General features: G+C 38.5%; 1 long non-coding RNA gene across 1 annotated transcript in view; it reads left to right on the forward strand.

The window, feature by feature from the left end:
* The window catches only part of LOC134477548 (uncharacterized), a 46650-nt gene extending 26226 nt beyond the window's left edge, over positions 1-20424 (forward strand). The window contains exons 2-3 of the long non-coding RNA XR_010049566.1: positions 19396-19439; positions 19868-20424. This is a non-coding gene — a long non-coding RNA (uncharacterized LOC134477548). The remainder of the gene's footprint in view (positions 1-19395; positions 19440-19867) is intronic.
* The last annotated feature ends 1766 nt before the right edge of the window (positions 20425-22190 follow it).

A 22190-nucleotide genomic window follows, 5' to 3' on the forward strand; every position in this document is an offset into this window, starting at 1 on the left:
GCATGACCTAGAAGGATGTTCTAGTGTGCTGATGCCTTTTCCTCATCTTTATTCTCCTTCCTCTCCCTCTCCCCCTCCCTCCCTCCCTTCCTCCTTCTTTTCTCTTTCTCTCTCTGTCTCTCTGTCTCTGTCTCTGTCTCTCTCTCTCTCTCTTTGTCTCTCTCTCTCTGTGTGTCTCTCCTTCCTGGCCACAGTGGGGTGAACCATTTTTCTCTAACACGGTCTTTCACTAGGCTCTTTCTGACCTGAAACCTGTTTACCATGGACTGAATCCAGTGAGATAAAATAAACCTTTTTTCCTTTAATTGTGAGTTATTGTAACCCAAATAAATATTGTAATCCAATCTGCCTCACAATCTGGAAAGTTATAATTATAATACCATAGAAGTGTTATTAGAATTCTAGTGAGTTAATTCCAATCTACCACCTCCAGTGCAACCCACAGCAAGAGTAAGACATATTCAAAGTTATGGGCAGCCAAGGGATCTTAAGCCCAATCCAAGTGAGGATATGCAAACCAAGACTCTGATTCAAGGCCTCTCCCAGAATTTACCTTGTGAAGAAGGGAGTGGTTCAAGGATGAGTGACAGTGAAGATGGTGGGAATTATGTGAGCAAGATGAGCTGAGCTAGCCAGGAGGAGAGCAAGCACTTCTGCAATATGCAGGGAGAAAGATATGCAGAAAGACCAACCTGCACAACTCAATTGGGATAGCATATGAATGAACTTAGGAGGCTGTTGCTTCAGTTTCTGATATGTAAACTTTGGTACACTGGGAAGTTACAGCCTCTTATTTTGAGGCTCATGCTCTGTTTATATTCCTGGAGCTATTTGGCTCTGCCATCCCACTGTGTTCAATTATTTTATAGGGAACAAGGAGAGAGGAAACAGGAAGCTGGTGGGCCTCAAAGATTACATATCAGTACCTTAGCTAGCCTTATTTGCATTGCTTAGAGCTAATTAACGGGAGAAGGAAACAGCTCTGTGCATATCAGCACACTGAGACAGGGATCCATTCAACTAATGCCAAAGCAATTGTTCTGCATTCATAGGGAGTTGCCCAGGTAGGTCATCTCCTACAGTGAGTGTTAGCTATTTTGTCCCACTGATGAGAGAGTGAACAAATCAAGTGCTGTCTATTAAAGCCTTTCTCTTGAGATTGAATCATCTTTTACCATAGAAATGAGAGAGATCATTTAATTTTAAAATATACAAAGAACCAGTATTGTATTACTGCAAAGATGCTTGCATGCTTCTCTTTTATGTCTTGATGGGAGGGTGTGCCTTCAGTGTCTGTTAATAAGATAGTTGAGAGTAGATGGTGATTGTCTGGTTTTTATGTGGTAAATCCACTCGAGGATTTCTTTGTTTATAATATAACAGAACATAGCTTGGGCCACCTTTGAGTTAAGATTTCTATCAATTAGCTGAGAAGCAAGAAAGCAACCTCAACTCTTTCAGCTTTTATAGTTGAATCTATAATCTGGTAATTATACCCATATTACTAAAAAAGTCTGTGCTAAAATTTAGTACTCACTTGGTTTAGCAGCTTCATATCTTTTAATCCAATCCTGTACATCATCTTCATAGTTTGCCAACTTTAAATAGCAATTTAAATATCCTGAATTTGTTTTGGAAAATGAACTTTCCCTTTCCTAAACTTCCTCCCCTGCCATTGTGTGGCAGATGAGTTGTGCAGCTCAGATTACCTTTCATGTATGTATTTAACAGCCCAGCAGTGGAAAGAGCAGTGCATAGGCAGCTTCTGGCTGTCTTCTCTCTTAGGGTCAGCCTCCATGGTAGCATGCATCTTCACCTAGTGTTTTGCTGGGGAGACCTATAACCAGAGACTAAGTAGGGTGGAGATAAAGCCAGGCCATAATAGCCCAAAAAGGATAACCCTGGCGTGCACCCATCACCCTTGAGCTGCCCTCAGTTTGCTTAGAAGATCTATTGGACTTGCATTGATGTTTGATTTATCTTTCCTGAGTCAGGTTCATCCCCTGAGTCAATACCTGAGACAATTCATGGGTGATATCTCTAAAAATACGTTGTGTTAGAGAGTTAGACTCTGGAGAATTGCTGCAACAACTGACACCAGAAATTGTATGGACTGAAAAAAGGCAGGTTATAGGAAAGGGTTTTGGAACTGAATCACTCACTATCCTGGAACAAATGTTCCTTCACTGTTAGTAAAAGAAACATATGCAACTTTCATTGGTGGTGTATTTTGATGGTTTGCCATAATGGAGGAAAATGCTAGTGGGCATAATGAGGAAGGCATTTTAGCTAAATGGAGGACAGGAGCTATAAGAATGATGGATATTGTTAAGAGTATTGTGAAAGGCAGAGTTAGGAGTATCTACATATTTTGGTTTGGTAATAGTATAGGTGAACATCTGCTAGACTTGGAGCTGAAGAGGCCTGGAAGATGCAAACTTTGCAAGCATATTAAACAAGTAGGGGCTACAAATTAAAAGAGAATAACAATGCATAGTGGCCACTGAAATTGGTAGTAGATAAAATTAGACAGCATTTGGCTTGAGCCTTTTATTTTTAATATTAACTTCTATATGTCCTGATATGTTTATCTAAGAAGAACGGGGTGGGGGGTGTCTAAGAGCATACTGACTCCATTCGTATTTGTCAATAAAAAAGTCTATGTCTGAGATCTGGCGATGGTGGGACTCAGACAGCTTATTCACCTGCCTTCTTGGTAAGCGCCTGTGGCGTGGGCCAGGAGGAGAACCAGAACTCCTGAGATCTGGCCACAGTGGAACTCAGGCAGCTTATTCATCCACCCTGTTGGTAAGTGCCGCGGCGAGGGCCAGGAGAAAACCTGCACTCCTGAGATCCAGCCATGGTAGGACTCAGGCAGCTTATTCACCCACCCTCTTGGTAAGCACCTGCAGTGTGGGCCTGGAGGAGAACCATTACCTGTGAGCCTACTGCCATGCGGGCTGAAAATCAAGCACCCGCTCCCTCTCCCCATAGCTACTGGGGATAGATGTCTCAGCATCTCTTGGGAGGATGACCATATTCAGTATAGCAAATATGGGGGATTTCCTTCTATCTTCTGTTTGAAGGCAAAGGTTGTTTTCACTGTTTTGTTGTGTTTCCTTTGCTCTATTCAGTACTCTCAGTTTTATAATGTTCTATTTTTGGTTTGATTTTGCTATACCTAATTGACTGGACAATTATTGTGAAGTTAAAGAGATATGCCATAGTACATATTATTACTATTCCAGTATCCTACTGTGAAATCCTGTACCAGTTTCACTGCATTGTCACGATTGGCTTTGTTTTGTCTTGCGCTGTTGCATTTTTACTACTTTCAAAATAAAATTTAAAAAGTCTATGTCTTCTTGTTTAATTATAACAATGGCCAAGGAATAAACTAAATAAAGATATTTATGCTTTGACCAACAAACCATTAAATTCTCACAACATTATTCCAAATCTGGAATCTGTCCTCTGTTTTATAGATGTGCAGACTAGTTCTGCACATCTTGTAGTGACTAGTTCTAGATAATACACACACAGAACCCAAAGTAGACAACAGAAAGTGTATACCATAAAAGCAACAATGCATAATACCTAGAATATTTGTATAGGCATTTTAATCTTATAGGTAGACTTATATGAGAAACCAAATCTTTACTATAGGGATACTTGAGGGTATATGGGGGAGTGATGCTCCAGTAATTAAAAGATTGGGCATTGGTCACCTAAAAAGGTATGTTTGCAAAATTGACTAAAATACTTGCAGATGTAATTTTTAAGGTGACTAATGTCCTGTCTTTTAATTATTTGAGCATCCCTGCCCAGAATGCACAGTGTTTAGGTGCACCTAATTATTATAGCACAATTTGTAACTTAGAAACATAAGCCTGAAAAGTCTATCATTACAGATCATATTAATTGATGACACTAGAATGGTAAGGTTTTACTAACCTTTGCATTTTAGAAGACACACACTTGGAGAACATATATGTAACATAAAGAAGACTAATAATTAGCATCATAGCTGGATAAAAGTCTTTGTATTAACTTAGTTTTTAACTTTGAAGTAAAATTTATATTCCCTTACTAAGTTTATGTAGTATAATAGGATGGAAGATAACATGATACTCTGCATAGAAGATCCCAAAAACTCTTCCAGAAGACTTATAGATTTAATAACCAGATTCAATCATATAACTGGATACAAAGTCAACATTCAAAAATCAGTAGCATTCCCTTACACAAGTAACAAACTCACTGAGAGTGAAATTAGTGAAACCTTTGCTTTCACAAAAGTATTGAAAAACATAAAATACTTAGGAGTCAATTTAACAAAGCAAATAAAAAAATCTACATTGAAACCTACAGTACTCTGAAAAAAGGAGATCCAAGAGGATATCAGAAAATGGAAAGATATCCCTTACTCATGGGTAAGAAGAACCAACATAGTAAAAGTGGCCATACTCCCTCAGTTGCTATACAGATTTAATGCAATCCCAATCAAAATGCTAGAATAATTCACTGAAGAAGAGAAAATATTCCTAAAATTTGTTTGGAACTAGAAGAGACCTAGAATAGCAAAAACAGTTCTGAGAAACGAAGGCAAGTCAGGTAGCATCAGAATCCTAGACTTTAAAATATATTACTTTATTTTTAAGGTTCAGATGTAATATATATTGTATAAAAAGGACAACTTATGGGTTATTTACTCTGCATGCATTAGGCTTATATAATTTTAACTCTGTAAACTTTTACAAGTTAGATATACTTCAGACTCACATGTATTTTGTCCCCAAATACATATAAATACAAATATTCTAGGTATTATGCCTATACAAATATTCTAGGTATTATGCATTGTTGCTTTTATGGTATACACTTTCTGTTGTCTACTTTGGGTTCTGTGTGTATATTATCTAGAACTAGTCACTACAAGATGTGCATGTTTGTCCCCTAAACATATAATAAAATGTTGCACAATAATCTAAAGTGTTTCTTTAACTAGGTTACATATTGATTGCTTTGTCCAGTGCAGCTCTTGAAATTCCCAGAGGGAGGACAGGGTGAATCAGAATGCAGAAAGTTGTGGTCAGACGGAGCCGTCTTTGTTGGTGGGAGAATAGGAAATGGCCAACAATTGTAGTGTGTTTATTTATATAATCAGCAAGAGCTTGGTAACAGGTGAAACCCCTATCCTAATAGGAGAAAGGATCTGCCTAGCAACTCGTTTGTTTGACTTGCCTCCAGCTGTCTGGTTTTCAGGCTGGCCTTGCTTTAATCTTGCATTTGTGATGGATCTCAGCCACTCACCACATCTCTCCCTGTTCTGCTTTGCAGTTGCAAATTATGGGTGGTCAGTTGGAGTTGGAGCAGCTATGTTAAGAAGACTCTGCAGAAGACTTTTTTTTTTTTTTGTAGAGGGCTTTTCTTCTCCACTTTTCCCCAGCCAAGCTTTACTCCTGTAAAGGCCTCCTCCTTCTTGAATAATTTCCATTATGAGTTCACTTCCTCATTTAGGCTAAAGATTCCCAGTCCAAGGATTTCAGGTCCCTGCACTCAACAATTTAACTGTATAGAGACTATTAACCCATAACTATAGTCAGGTACCAATATAGCAAGAAATTATTAGAAGGTGTCAGTAACTTGAATCTCTTTTATAGTTAGAATATTACTATGACATTGTTTTATACATCTTGTGGGTATTCTTTTCTTTTTTTAAATTTTATTTAAAGAAAGACTAAACAAAACAGAAAATAGGTAGAAATAATACATACATTCAGAGAAAAAATAAGCAAAAAAAAAAAAAAAAAGAAATCACTAGTTAATGTTTACATACTGTCCTTTTACAAATAATTATTCAAGATACAAAAGTGGAACATATAAAGTGGGAATTCAAACAGCGAGACTGCAAACAGTTCTGTTCAACTATCCAACAAAAACTTAGTAATATGGTTATCAATCCTATACACTTCAACATACATGCAGTTATCCATATCTTCATTTATGCTGAGATTAAACAAACTAAAGGAGGCTAAAGTCAATCTGAACAAAGTATTGGTGAAATACATTCTGAAAATAGTATTGGTGAATTTCACATCATGATACTCCAGGATAAGCACTGGGTACTGTAGTGTCTTTTTAAAAAAATTTATTTAAAGAAAGACTAAACAACACAGAAAACAGGTGGAAATAATACATACTTTCAAAGAAAAAAATAAACAGTAAGAAATCACTATTTGAATGTCACTTTACATACTTTAATTTTGTAATCTGAACAACTATTTCTAAGATGACAATATGTAACTTATCACCTGGTGATTTCTTACTGTTTATTTTTCTGTAATTCTGTATTATTTATACCTTTTTTCTCCATTTTTTGTTTCTTTCTGTTTAAATAAAAAAAGTTAACAAAAGAAATCACTAGTTAATAGATTACATATTGTCATCTTAGAAATAGTTGTTCAAGCCACAAAATTAAAGCATACAAAGTGGACATTCAAACAGTGAGACTGCAAACAGTTCTGTTCAATGTTCCAACAAAACCTCAGTAATATGATTATCTATCTTATACACTTAAATATACCCGCAGTTATATCCTTTAGAGCACTTTCTTTTCCTCTCTTTTTTACAATGACAATTACACATCTTGGGTTTTGTTCCTCCCACAGTTCTTATTACTTTTTTTTTGAAGAGGATAAAATCAAATGTGACAAAACAAAACAGAGTCAGTCAAATCAAAAGGATGGACAATAGTACATGATGGAAAAACAGAATACAAGGTGATCAACAATGGTCACCATAATGCCTCTTGCTATCTTAAAAAGAATTGCCTATAGCATCAGTTATAATAAAATTGAACAAAAAAGTACAGAACAAAACTAATAAAATCAAAACATTGGAAACATTACAGGACTTCAAAGGAAGATAATAGTCAAACCAGAATGGGCATCATAGTGAATCTTATTGTTTTCAAAGTAGTTGCGTATACCCTCAAACTTTATACTATCAAGCAAAACAGAATAGAGTAAAATCAGTCAAAACAAGATGGTGAGAGCAACACAAGGCTTCAAATCAAGTTAATAGGAAATCAAAATGGTTACTATATCATGCTATTTTTATTTATTTTTTCCCTTAAAAAATAAAAAATAAATAAAAAAGGAGATTGAGATAAAAGAGGACATAACAACACAACAGCACAAGGCAGAAGAGAACAATTAAGCAACATTGTGTTTCACCACAAGATAACCTGACATAGTAGTAGTTACCATAGTGTCTCTTTCCTTGAAATATATGAGTGTAACTTCATATACTATAGCATCAAACGTATCAAGACATTGTAAAACCATTCAAGAGAATGAAAGTATTACAGGGTATTTAGAACCAACTAACAGAAAATGAACAATGGTTTCAATATTATCTTCTTGTTTATAAAAGTTTTTGTTTGCACTATCACATATAATAAAATCCAATAAGATACAACATGATAAGACCGATGAAGACAGAAGAATAAAAGCTTGATGGGACTACAAAACAAGATGATATTAAATCAGCACTAGCTACTATGATGTCTTGTTTTCTTCAAAATAGCTGTTCATACCATCACAACAATAAAATCGAAAAACCCAGAATAAAATCATTCTAATTAATGAATGAAAACATAAGGCTTCAAAGTAACATGATGGGGAATCATGATTACCACATACTTTTATGTATTTTTATCATTTCTTACACTAGGGAAACTATTCAGTATTTATACATGTGAGTTTGATTTATTTCACTTATGAGTATGGTCTTAAGCTGTACCCATTTATTTATAAATATCTCACTGTGATCATTCTTTATAGCCAAGTAGTACTCCATTGTATAAAAATACCACAACTTTTTTATCCATTCCTCAGTTGATGGACACTTAGGTTGTTTCCACGATCTGGCTATTACAAATTGTGATGCTATAAATATAGGTGCACATATATCACTGTGGTATGATGCTTTCAGTTCTTCTGGCAATATGCCTAGAAGTGGAATAGATGGAACTGACTTCCACAATGGTTGCACCAGTTTACACTCCCACCAACAGTGCAGGAAAGTTCCTTTTCCCCCACAGCCTCTGCAGCATTTGTTGTTGTTGGTTTTCTTGATCTTGGCCATTCTTTCTGGAGTGAGATGGAATCTCAGTGTTATTTTAATTTGAATTTCTCTAATGGGTAATGATGATGAACATTTTTTCATGTATTTATTTGCCATTTGTATTTCTTCATCTTAGAAGTGTGTATTCATCTCAGATGCCCATTTTTGGATTGCTTCTTTGAATTTTGAGGGTCTGATTTTTAAAACTTCTTTATATGTTTTAGACAGAAGTCCTTGTTCACTAAGATTTTTTTCCCAGTTTGTGGGTTTTCTTTTCACTATGTTGGAGATTTCTTTTGACATGCAGAAACTTTTTAATGAGACATGATCCCAGTTATTGATTCTGAGAAGTACTTCCCATGTGGTTTGTGTCCTGTTCATGAATTCTCTATCTACCCCTATGTCTTCAAGGTTTTTACCCAATTTGTCTTCCAATAGATTTAGTATTTCTGTTTTAATATTCAGATATTGATCCATTTAGATTTTAATTTAGTACATGGTGATAGGCATGAGTCTAGTTTTAGTTTTTGGCATATGGAGAGCCAGCTTTTCCAACATCATTTATTAAAGAGACTGTCCTTCTTCCAGGGAACATATTTGACCACTTTGTCAAAGATAAGGTGGTTGAGTGTGTTTTTAATTGTGATTGTATCTTCTAATCTATTCCATTTATCTTCAGCTCTGTTTTGACTCCAGTACCATGTTGATTTTACTACAGTTGCTTTGTAGCATAACTTCAAATCAGGGATTGTGATACCTCCTGCCTTGCCTTTGCTGCTTAGAATTGTCTTTGCTATTCTAGGTCTTTTCTCACTCCAGATAAATTTTTGGAGTCATTTCTCTAGATCTATGAGGTGTGTTGATGATATTTTTATTGGGATGTCATTGAATCTGTATAACAATTTTGTGAGAATGGCAACTTTCACAATATTTATTCTTCCAATCCATGAGCAAGGGATGTCTTTCCACTTTCTGAGATCCTCTTTAATTTCTTTTTTTAGTGTATTATAATTTTCCCCGTATAGGTCATTCACTTCTTTTGTAAGAGTAATTCCTAAATATTTCATTTTTTTGGATGCTAGTGTGAAGGGTATGGTTTTTCTTATTTCTCTGTCAGTGATTTTGTTGTTAATGTATAGGAATGCTATTGATTTTTGAGTATTGATTTTGTATCCAGCTACATTGCTGAATTTATTTCTTATATCTAGGAGTCTTTCAATGAAATTTTGAGGGTCTTCTATGTAAAGTATCATGTCATCTGCAAATAATGATAATTTAACTTCTTCTTTTCCTATCTTTACCCTTTTTATTTCTCTTTCTTGTCTAATTGCTCTGGCTAGTATTTCCAGTACTATAATAAATAGGAGCGGTGATAAGGGACATCCCTGTCTTGTGCCTGGTTTTAAGGTAAAGGCCTTAAATTTTTGGCCATATACTATGATACTGGTTGTTGGTTTGTCATAGATGGCCTTTATTATATTGAGGTAAAGACCATCTGTTCCAATTTTCTGTAAGGTTCTTATCATAAATGAATGTTGGACCTTATAAAAAGCTTTTTCTGCATCTATAGAAATGATCATGTGATTCTTACTTTTGGTTTTATTGATATGGTGGATTACATTTATTGATTTACATATGTTGCACCATCCCTGCATGCCTGGGATGAATCCCACTTGGTCATGGTGTATAATCTTCTTGATGATTTGCTGCATCCTGTTTGCCAATGCCTTATTGAGGATTTTTGCATCTGTGTTCATTAGGGAGATTGGTCTGTAGTTCTCTTTTATAGTTGGGTCTTTCTCAGGTTTTGGTACTAGAGTAATATTTGCTTCCAGGAATGACTTAGGAAGGATTGCTTCCCTTTCAATTTCGTTGAAGAGTTTGAGGAGTGTCGGCATTGTCTTCTTTGTACTTGTAGAATTCTGCAATGAATCTGTCTGGGCCTGGGCTCTTCTTTGTAGTTAAGGACTTAATTACGTTTTCAATTTCATTAATAGAGCTTGGGTTATTCAGCAGCTTTACATCTTCTTGACTAGCTTTGGTGCTTGATATGTTTCTAGGAATCTGTCTATTTCTTCTGTATTATCAAACCTATGAGAGTAGAGGTTTTTGAAATAGGTGTTGACGGTCTTCTGTATTTTACAGAGTCAGTAGTGATTTTGCCTTTTTCATTCCTTATTGCATGAATTTGGGCTTTTTCTTCCCTTTTAGAAATAATGTTGGCTAGGGGCTTATCAATTTTATTTATTCTTTCAAAGAACCAACTCTTTGATTCATTGATTTTTTGGATTGTTTTCTTAGTTTCTATTGCGTTAATTTCTTCTCTGATTTTTTATAATTTCCTCTCTTTTTCTGGCTTTGGGCTTGACTTGCTCTTCTTTTTCTAGCTGTTTGAGGTATAACATCAGGTTATTTATTTGTATTCATTCTGTTTTCCTGATGTTGGAACTCAGTGCAATAAATTTTCCTCTGAGGATCGCTTTCATTCCATCCCACAGATTCCGGTAAGTTGTATTTGTATTTTCGTTTGCTTGTAGGTATTTTTTAATTTCCCCTGTGACCCACTGATTATTCAAGAGTGTTATTCAGCTTCCATGTGCTTGTGGGATTTTTGCAATATCTTTTATCATTAATTTCTAATTTCATGGTGCTATGATCTGATAACATGCAAGGGATAATTTCAACTCTTTTGCATTTATTTAAATATGTTCTGTGAGCTAATATATGGTCTATTTTAGAGAATTACCCATGTACTGCTGAGAAGAATGTGTATTCTGATGTTACTGGATAGAACACTATGTATATGTCTATCATGTCCATTTGTTCACAGGTGTGATTCAGTTCTGTTATTTTTTTTCTGATTTTCTATCTGGTTGATTTTCCCTTGGTGTCAATGGTGTGTTATGGTCTCCTGTTATAATTGTGGTAGTGCTAATTTGGTTTTTCATTGCTATTAATACTTGTTTTATATAATTGGGTGCTCTGGAATTCGGTGCATATACATTTAAGATTGTTGTCTCTTCCTCTTGAAGTTTTCCCCTAACCAGTATGTAATGACCTTCTTTGTCTCTTCTGATCATTCTTCATTTGAAGTTCACATTGTCTGCAAACAGAATAGCTACCCCTGCTTTTTTGGGGGTCCCTGTTGCATGAAATATTGTTTTCCACCCTTTGACTTTCAGTCTTTGAGTTTCCTTTTGGGTTAGATGTATTTCTTGTAGACAGCATATGGTTGGATGCTGTTTCTTGATCCATTCTGCCAGTCTGTTTCTTTTAATTGGTGCATTGAGACCATTTGCATTTATGGTTATAACTTTTATATGTTGGTTTATTATTGACATGTTATCTTTCTGCTGTTGCATTTTTATCTTTCTGTTCTGTTTGTCTACTTTGCTTAGTGGTTTTTCCCTAAGTGTATCTAAACTGTCTTTCATTATTCTTTGCAAGGTTGGCTTGGTGATCATGAAGTTCTTCAGCTGTTGTTTGTCATGGAAGTATCTTATTTCTCCATCGATTTTGAAGGACAGCTTTTCAGGGTACATCAGTCTAGGTTGGAAATCATTTTCCTTTAGGATCTGGTATACTTCACTCCATGCTCTTCTTGACTTTATTGTTTGTGCTGAGAAGTCTGCTGTGATTCTGATAGGTTTTCCTTTATAAGTGATCTGTCTTTTCTCTCTGACAGCTTTTGATATTCTATTCTTATGTTGGATTTCTGGGATGGTGATTATTATATGTCTGGGTGTAGTTCTATTTTGGTTATGACTATTTGGAGTTCTATATGCTTCACTGATCCTGATGTCAGTTTCCGTTTTCGTGTTTGGGAAATTTTCAGCTATTGCTTCTCTAAATATCCTCTTGACATCCTTTATGTTGTCCCCTTCTTTTTCATTTATCCCTATCAATCACATCTTGTTTTTCTTTGCATCATCTTGCAGCTGTTGAATTATTTCCTGATTTCTTGTTAGTTTTAAAAGATCTTTCCTTTCCTGTTCACTCGCTGCAATCTTGTCTTCAAGGTCTGAAATTCTATCTTCACTTTCATTGAGGCAGTTCTTACAGCTTTCAGTGGAATTTTTGATTTCCTGTATATCTCTTTGAATCTGCTTTATGTGTTCTGTTTGTTTCTTATATTGTTCATACAGGGATTATTTTTGTTTAGTTCTTCCAGTTTTTTTAACTGTGTCTTCTTTAGATCTGTTTAGCATCTGTTTCATTTCTTTTATCATTTCTTGTTTTACCTGGGAGATTATTTCTAGTTTGAATTCCTTTAAAGCTTTCTGGAGTTGCTTCTTTATTTCAGTTGCTATTATTTCAGATATTTCAGGTGTATGGCATATATTTTCTTCTATGTACATAGTTCCTAAGGTTTCTTGGGATGGGCTGGATGTTTGAGATTGTAATTTGGTTGTTTGTTTTGTCATTTTCCTATATTTCTGTGTTTCAAGTGTTATTCCATGGCTTCTCCTGGGCCTGTTGGAAATCATCTTCTATGTCCTCAGTTCCTGGGACTCTAGCTGCCCAGTTCCCCGCATTGAGAGAGAGTCACTGAGGGTGGGACACCTGGCTCAAGACCCACCAAGCTGGTCCAGTGCAACAGGAAGCCTTGAAGTTCCCTGTCTGGGGCCAAGCAAGGGTCACAGACTAGCTGGGCTCAGGGGATTATGCGGGAGACCCTCACCCCAGGTCTGGAATGAATGGCGCTGGCAGGCCCAGAACTCCAGTGTCCACCAAGCCTGGCAGGGAGTGGCATGACCTGTGAAGGCCAGTTCAAGACCCACTGAGCTGGTCCAGTGCAACAGGAAACTGTGAAATTCCCTGTCCTGGGCTGAGCAATGGTCCCAAACCAGCTAGGCTTGGGGGGATGGTGAGGGGACACTTACCCCAGGTCACCCAGTGTCTGGAACAGATGGCGCTGGCTGACCCAGAACTCCAGAGTCTGCCAAGCCCGGCAGGGAGCAGTGAGACCTGTGCAGGCCAGTTCAAGATACACTGAGCTGGTCAAATTTCCATTTTGACATAGAACCTTTTCAGTCAATCATCTGTAGTACAAAAGAAGCTTGTATTTAACTTGTTGCCGCTTAATGGATGTCATTGAAGAAATTTCTGACATTGTCTAGACTATTTAATGTCTAAACATCTTTAAATGTAGTGCAACATACATATTATACATATCACATAAGTTTTTGTTAAAAATATTTATCCAGTGGTGACCTCATGTTGGCTTGGCATGAACCTCCAATAACAAATGGCTTGGAGCACAAGAGAAAGGCAGGTATCTGAATCTTAGTCTATCTCTATAAACAATCCCAGTTTTGCATTTTGGGAGACCTGTACATCTGAAGTTATGAATATATTTAATGAACCATGAGATTAATAACAATCAAGTGTCATAGCCATAAGAAAACTTTTGTTTCTTATTTCCTTTTTATGTCAGGGAATTTTTAAACCAGGAAAACTTATTTTATTTCTAGAAAACATAACCTTTTGATAATTACCAATGTAAATGTATTACAATAATATATTTTAAGTAGCACTTTTTTTGGGTATCTCCCATAAAGCTATGGAGATCATTAAAGCTTCTTGTTAATGAACAAGGACTGGATAATTGTTTCCAGAAAACTGTTTCCTTATTCATGAACTGGAGTCTTATCAAATAGTTTTTCTACCTCTAATGGAATTTTGTTATATTATTTTAATAATTTTTTTCATGACTTATGAGAGCCCAGTTGCAACACTCAATGTATTATTATTATTATTATTGGTACCAGGGATTAAACTGATAACTTCATGCTTGCAAAGTAGGCACTTACATTGCTAAGCTAAATCTCCAGCTCCCAACATATTATTTTTGAACAATAGAGACTCTAAACTCATAATACATAAACAATAGTATACATTACACTTATACAACTAATTTAACATCATTTTGACCAGTTGGCAACTTGGGTGGAAGCATAGCTTTAATTTTGATGACATTTATCTATAAGCCAAATTCAAAAATCCAAAAGAAGAAAAATTTGTTGAGCTCAAATAAAACAGCTGCTTAGGGATTGGACAACCAGACAAACAAACAGATACACAGAGACATAGACATCTGCTTTCAAAATCAGAGTGCACTCAAATATATTTTTAATAAAATTATAATAAATCTTTTATAATTTTAGAGGTTTGTAATTATAGACTATTCATAACTTTTTGTAGGTCAATTAGCAGAGCTCTCAAGAAAATTTGGAAGGTGCACTTACTTTTACTCAGACACCCATTTCCCATCTTTGATTACCATCTCCAGGGCATCCTGGGTCAATTTCTTTAATTGGTCCCGTGTTGGATCTAGCCACATCCTCATCTATCAGCTGTGGTATGGTCTCTGAGGATCACTACCACAGGACTGAGCATCTGTTTCTTGAAAGGTGGAACCAACTTCTTCTCCAGGTCTGGATCCATAATATAGCAGGACAGCATGCTCTGGCACCGAGCTAGGCCATTCAGTGTTTTCTGGAAAGACACAAGAATGCCCTCAACACTATATGAGTAACGAGTGGGGTCCCTTCCATTGTCCAGTACGAGAATCTTTCCAAGGTCTCTTCCTAACTTTTCCTTTACCTGACTGAACTGTCTTTGTGCTTCTGTTGTCCCATCCTTAGTAGCATTTAAAAATTTAATAATATATAATGCTAAGTGAAGTCTACTATGAGGTATGCAGTTTTATAGGGAAGGATTCCCCTTTTAGTTTTTTAGTTGAATTTTAAGCATACAATGAACATGTTCAACAATTCCTTGACCTTAAGGATTATGGGGAATTCCTGTGATAAGAGAAATGTGGAAAGTTTCCAAAATGTTTGGAAAGCAGCACTTGTATAAGCCAGGCCATTGTCAGTCTTAAGTCCCTATGGAGAGCCAAGGGTACCAAAAGCATCTAAGAAATGAGCAGTGACATGTTTAGTTGCTTTACCATTGTGGGTTGAAGCAAAAATAAATCCTGAGGGAGGTATCTACTGAAATGGACCCGGTGTAGAGAGTCAAACTCAAGATGTTAGTGACATTCATTTTCCAGAGATGATTAGGGTGTAACTCTCAAGGATTAACTCCAATACAGACTGAGGGAAGATGTCTCACACATGAGGAACACTGTTTAACAATTTGTTGAGTCTCTTTCCAGGTTAAAAGGAACTGTTTCCATAAGGCTGGAGCATTTTGATGGAAAGTGGCATGGGAGTCAGAAGCCTAGTGAAAGGCATCTAAAGGAGTAACAGTGACACTAATCAGTAATCTGTGTATTGTAGCATTTCCCTCAATGAGAGGCCCCAGCAATTGAGAATGAGAATGTAAATGACCAATAAAATAGGGAACATGGCATGATCAAATGACAGATCAGAGAGTGATACAAAGTAAAAACATCTTCTTGGCCAATGTGAATAGTGGCTGTTTGGATGAGGCACACCACATTGCAAACAAAAGTACCATCTGAAAAGCAGTTAATAGCAGTAGATGAATGACCCTGCAAGGCCCATATGACAGCCTGCAATTCAGTCTTTTGTGCACAAGAAAAACTTGCATCCTGTATTCAAGAAGAAAAAGCCATTACATAACCTCCCCTACCCAAAGAAGAACCATCTGTGAAAACAGAGACACCTCTCACTATAGGAACTGAGCTTATTTCTGAAGGGAAGACAAAGGGTGAGAAGGAAGAAAATTGAATTAAATTGTCTGGAGGACAATGACAATAACACTAGTGATGTTAGCCAATGTGGATTGCCAAGAGGATGCAAATTGCCACAGTCACTGTTGTTGAACAGCAGAAAAGGGGACAAGAATAACTTGCAGATAGTAACTATGCTGCCCCTGGTGCAGCAGAGCAATTTTGGGCAGAATTTCCCTTGACCCTGCAGCTGAAAAGAGTAACACAGCAACTTTGGGCAAAATGCCCTTCTCTCCCACAGCTGAAACAAATATTAGAGCAATTTTGGGCAAGATGTCCTCTACTCCCACAGCTGAAACAAATAACCTTGTTCCTTCCGTTTTCTAAGGCTGTGGATGAGTAGGCTGAATGATAGCTGTTGCCAAGGCACCTCCATGAACATATGAAGGGCCAATGTCTGCACAAGTTTGATCCACTTGAGACATGTAGCCTGTTTTTTATGAACTCATAAAGCTTCTTTACACCATTTATTTGCATTTGCAAAGGCCAATTGTTGAACAATTAACTTTCCAGTCTCTGTGTTGTTGATAATTCTCCTAGTGGTTTGCAATAAATGTGCCGCAAAATCCTGAAAAGGATCCTGGTGAATGGAAGTTGGATCAAGGAATGTCTCACCCTTTGAAGGAAGTTCCCACCAAGTCTTGTGGCAGCTATTTTAATTTGTTGATATGCTTGGAGTAAGTTGATTATTTGTGGTGGCAAAGGCACCTTGTTCAGTTAACATGTCTTTTATAATGGCCACATTGCGAGTGGCATTGCAAGAAGCCTGATCTGTTCATAAATCAAAAAAAATTCCCTTCCACAATAAATAATCACTCAGACCTAAACATGCTTTAAGCCATTCCTTTCCAATCATTAGGGGCCATAACCTTTTGTACTATAAACTCTATGAAACCCAATGTAAAAGGGACTGTGAGGCCATAGCTAGTGGTTACTTGTTTTCGTTCTTTTCTTTTTGTTTTTTATCGGTACCAGGGATCAAACTCACAACTGCACACTTGCAAGCAGCACTGAGCTAAATCCCTAGCCTCCTTTTTAAAGTTATTTTTAGGGTACAGCTGCATGATGATGTGGAACTTGTCCTGGATTAATGGGTTCTTGCATTTCCGGAAAAGGGTAGACATGTTGAAAACCCTATAAGGATTCTTCTACCCACTTGGATTCTTCTAGTGTTGATTGCAAGGAAGAGAGAAAGGATAATTCTAGTCCATGAAAGTGGAAGTCTCAGCCTGTGTCACAGAAAAACTTTTCTGAACTGAGAAAGTGGGAGTAGTTATCTGTAGCATAAAGTGGTTTTGTTTTGGGTGGTTGTAAAATGAAAGTCATGGGGAAACATTACTCCAGTGGACAAAGTTCCTCCTCCCTCCCAGCTGCTTCCTTATCTGATTGAACAAAACTAGAGGGTTCAGGTTCTATTGGGGGAGTGTTTCTCCACTGTTTTTTTTTTTTTTTTTTTTTTTTTTTGCTTGGGGTTCACTTTTTAAAAAACTTTTATTTAAGGAGAAAAAGAAAAAAAGCAGAGAAAGGGTACAAGTTATACAGATTTACAGAAAAAAACAGTAGGAAATCACTAATTAATGGATTACATATTGTCATCTTAGAAATAATTGTTCAAGTTACAAAATTAAAGCTTATAAAGTGGACATTCCAACAGTGAGACTGCAAACAGTTCTGTTCAGTGATCCAACAAAACTCAGTAATATAATTATCTATCTTATGCTCTTTCTCTGTCATTAGTTGTCAGTTTGTCTTCTTCATTTTGTTTTCTGCTCCATTCATTGTGGTCTCTCTGCCACTATTTCTGGATTCTTCATATTTTTCTTTTTTAGAATATCCTGCAATATTCTCTGTAGAGTTTAACTGGTGGTTGCAAATTCCCCTAGTTACTCTTTATCCTGGAAGCACCTTGTTTTTCCATCAATTTCTAGGGATAGTTGTGCAGGATATATCAATCTTGGCTGGAGGTTATTATCTTTCAAAGTTTGAATTATTTCCCCCCACGTTCTTTGTGATTTGATGGTTTGTGCCAAGAAATTTGCTGTAATTGTGATGGGTGTTCCCTTGTAAGTGATCTGTTTCTTGTCTCTGATGCCTTTAATATTCTGTTCTTGTATTGGATTTCTGAAATTTTAATTATTATATGCTTGGGTGTTGCTCTGTTTGGGTTGTAGGTGGCTGGGGTCCTGTATGCTTCATACAACTGAGTATCTTTACCTTTTGCTAAATTAGGAAAATTCTCCTGGATTATTTCTGTGAGTAGCTTTTGTAGTTCATTTGTTTATGTCCCTATTTCTTCTTTTATGTTCTTAATCCTTAAGTTATGGATCCTCTTATCATCTTCTAGTCTTTATATTATTGCTGTTTGTTTCTTTGTTATTTTTAAGTTTTTCATTTCATGCTCCCATATTACAAATCTGCCCTCCAGTTCAGATAATCTGTCCTTAGTTTCTTTCAAGCTGTTATGCCAGTTTTCGATAGAGTTTTTAGTTTCCTGGTAATGTCATGTATTCTATGCTTTTTCTATTTTCTCCATCAAAGAATTCTCCCCTCTTTTTCTGTTTCCATTTCATCATCTGTTTTTTCTTGGGTGGTGCTTAGCATTTCTTTAACTATTCTACTTATGTCTAGCTTCAGGTCATTAATAACTTCATTCCTGAACTTGTCTATGAGGCTCTGGAGATAGCACTTTATATATATTGGTGCTGTGTCTGCTGTTGCCTCTTTCTCAGGATTGTGGGCCGAGGACCCTTTCTTGTTGCCTCTTCCCATATTCTTTGTTCCTTATATATGCAAGCGTATATAGGAGGCCCAGCTTCCTTCCCTGTCAGCCACAGTCTGATTGAATTGCACTGGCTAGGTGTTCCCGCCCACTGCAGCACACCAGGAAGTTGCAGACCAAGCAGCCTATGCAGGGCCCACCCCTCCAGGTCACCTTCAGGCTCTGGGATCTGGGTTGTGCTAGCCTACTGGGTCTCAGCCAGCAGCATCACGTAGGCTAGGCACTTCTCACCAATGCCGCTTGAGAGGGGGATACGTGGCTGAAGTCACTGCAGCGCCCTGTTCCCGCAAGTCTGCCCAGTCCCAGAATGTCCTCAGTTGGAGTCTCCTAAACCGTGGAAGAGACCCAGTTTCTCTCACTCACTGCAAGTCAATGCACAGCTCCCCGCCCATCCTACTTTCAACTCTGTTCACCGATTCCCGTTCTCAGAGCTTCTGTGCGTCTCTCTCCCTGCTGAGCCGATGTAGATGCCACAGTGATGGCGGGAAACCCAAATCGCAGCTTCCAATGCCGTGGGCTCCAGCTTCCACACTGAGGCTTTTCTGTTCCTGTTATAGCACCAGGATTGCATTCCCAGTTGGTTTCTCTCAGCCCAGTTCGTTCTTGGGTCAGCAGGGCATATCTCCACTTGCTTATGATTCCTTACTCTGCACCATTCCTGAATTCTAAGCTGGGTCTTTCAGAGAGCCTCTGTAGCTACTGCTATCTGTGCGCCATGTTCTCCCAGAAGTCGGGGTTCACTTTTAATATACTGCTAAGCCAAATCTTCTGATTATCTCAACAGGCATATGATCAAGACATTCCCTGTTCAAGGCCCACAAAGAAAAGGTAAATATGGGAATATGCTCAGGTGTATATTGGGCATCAGTATTTTGGGCATATAATTGTTTCCCTACACACCTCCATATCTCAGGGTTCACAATTCCTTGTATTGGAAACCAGAGATATGTCTCTTGCACAAAGGTGAGAAATTTTATCAGTTGAGAAATCTTTACACCTGTATATTTTGCTTTCAATAATACAGCAAACATTTCTATATACAGCTGTCTTGACAACCTGTTTGCCCAATGTTTTCTACTTGAAGGAATCACTATTGATATATTAATATACTCTATGCTTCTTCGTGAGCCTGTTTTGTGTTTTTTGCTATTAGGGGCCTGTTTTGTTTGCACACACACACACACACACACACACACACACACACACACCCCGAGATGGCCTCTTACCTGCTTTTGATGAGTTTTCTTGTCCTTCAGGTTCCTGGTTGGGTGCCAGGATGGAAGATGAAGAAATGAGGACAAGAGTTAGAATACAGAAAGCTGAGGTGGGGTAGAACCCTCTTTCCTGGAGGGAGAAAAGGAACTGCCCAATGACTGCAAGGCATTGACTCTTACAATCAGCAAGAAGTTGACAGCAGGTGCAACCTGATTAGAAAAATGTCCGGAGCCGCTTCCGTCCCGCGGAATGGAGCACACGAACACTCAGCCTCTGCAAGCACCTTTATTGACTGGGCAGCAACCTCAATACATGTCCGTCCTCGACGGCTTCTTCCGTGTTGTGCGTCGGGCACTTCCTATACTTGGGCTTATATAGCTAATGTTATCCAATCATGGGATTACACGGGACAGGCAATTGGGCGGCAACAAGGAAGCAATCAATCATTACCATATATGGCGGGGACAGTAAGCCGAGCAAGAACCAGGAAGCAGGATGTGTGTGCCATCTTGGGCACACGATGGGTGGGGGAGCAGCGGAGGCGGCAGGCGGGTGCCATCTTATGAATATGCTCTCATGAATAACATGGCAGGCTCCCAAAATCTCCCCCTTTCTTATTTACAAGCAAATGACAGTGAGGTCTTCCAAGTGACTACAGTGGTCTGTACCCCGCTGTGCATGGCTCTGAGGTCATCCCCCGGCACAGGTTGGCCACCCCCGCGTCGGAAGGGACCTCCAAGCCTCATCCTTTTGCGCAGGGCTAGGGTAATTCGGATGAAACCTAGATGCATACAGACATATAGCCTGACATCTCTCTTCAAAAACCCCAAGAGTAGAATGTCATGCAGTACCATCTGGTCTCGCACCTTGGTGCCTCTTGCTGTCATTGTGTGGAATGGGGCCTGTCTTAGGTTGAGCAAGTTGGGGTACCTCAGTCTTACCCGTCTTTGGCTCACCCATCCAGCATTTTATAACTGATGCTCTGCGACATGGAGGAGATATGCAGCCGCCTGGCTACCGGATGGGCCCCCCTCCGCCAGCTGCATTGCCGCCATAGCTGTGAACTTGACCTGCTGCTGGGTTTGCATCAAGCGGTCTAGCAAGCATTTGACGACCACCAACCCCACCAGTATGGCAACAACAATCAGAATCCAAGTAGTCAAATTGGGCCAAGAGAACCAGGAAGTGACATGGTCCCACAAACCTTTTAGGACGTCCCTCAGGGTAGACAAATCAAACCTAACTGGGTTTAATTGAACCTTTTCTATCTCGTTTAACTCGTGATTAACAACCACAGACAGATTATGAAATTTTGGCAGATAAGTGTCCTGTAACCACGCGGTCATAGTTTTGTGGTTTCAGTCAAGTTGGTGCGAACGGGAGTGACACACACCCGGAAGGACAGCCACCTCTGGTCGCAAAGTTGAGTGGCGACCTGCCACAGGGCATCGATCTCTTGTCCGATGAGTTGGATTTCTTCTTGTAGCCGGAGTATTGCTTGGCTGTTTAGCTCTATCTGTTGCCTTTGAGCCTTGATGGTCTCTCGTGTGGCGTTGCTCAGCCAATTGACTGCATCCATGGTCAGCGCGAGCTGCTCGGAGGTCCATGCCTGCAAAACAGCCTGTCCCACTGCAGGGACAAACAGAGAAGAGACCACCCCCGTTGCCTGCCACAACCAATCTTTTATCCCTCTTTTAGTTCTGGTTGGCAAGGAAGAGAGCGAGATCTGCTGTGAGACCGGTCCAACCCAGTCCTGGGCTTGCACGGGAATCCAAAGATAACTTGGGCGGTAAGCTAGAATGGCGAAATTAGGGTAACCATTCCAGCAGTTGGACAGTGTGCAGATGGTCTCATTGGTCTCATTATCAGCAGATGAGTTACAATAAAAGGAATACCGATGGGAGAGGACAAAGACAAATGAAGGGTCTACACAGATCTCCTTGTTGAGCGGGTGGGTCTTATTGGCTGCCCCGGTGGCAGTGGAAGTATTGGACAATGTCTGATTAAGTGTCATGAAGGGGCGAAGGTCTAAGCATGCTCCCATTATGTTACAGAGCTGATGTTGTGCAAATATGGAGGAAGTATATTTGAGGGGGTTAGATTGAGGCTCACTGCAGTAACTCATAGACAACCAGGCGGCTTCCACCGAGTAATTTAGGATTTTGGATATATTATCCTCCTTTCTAGGGTGAGTGGTCCAGAGCCACCATCCCTCCTGTGTTACAGGGTAGGGATGCACAACCGGGACACAGCGGCGCCAGAAGAGTTCTTCTAGTCTAGTCATTCTGGGAATATTAGAGGCTTCTAGTCTAGTCATTCTGGGAATATTAGAGCAGGATTCAAAGGACGGATGCCTTGGGGCCT

This window comes from Cavia porcellus, unplaced genomic scaffold (genome assembly GCF_034190915.1).
Source record: "Cavia porcellus strain 051 isolate PalLab524CR breed Dunkin Hartley unplaced genomic scaffold, mCavPor4.1 scaffold_9, whole genome shotgun sequence".
NCBI classification, from domain to species: Eukaryota; Metazoa; Chordata; class Mammalia; order Rodentia; family Caviidae; genus Cavia; species Cavia porcellus.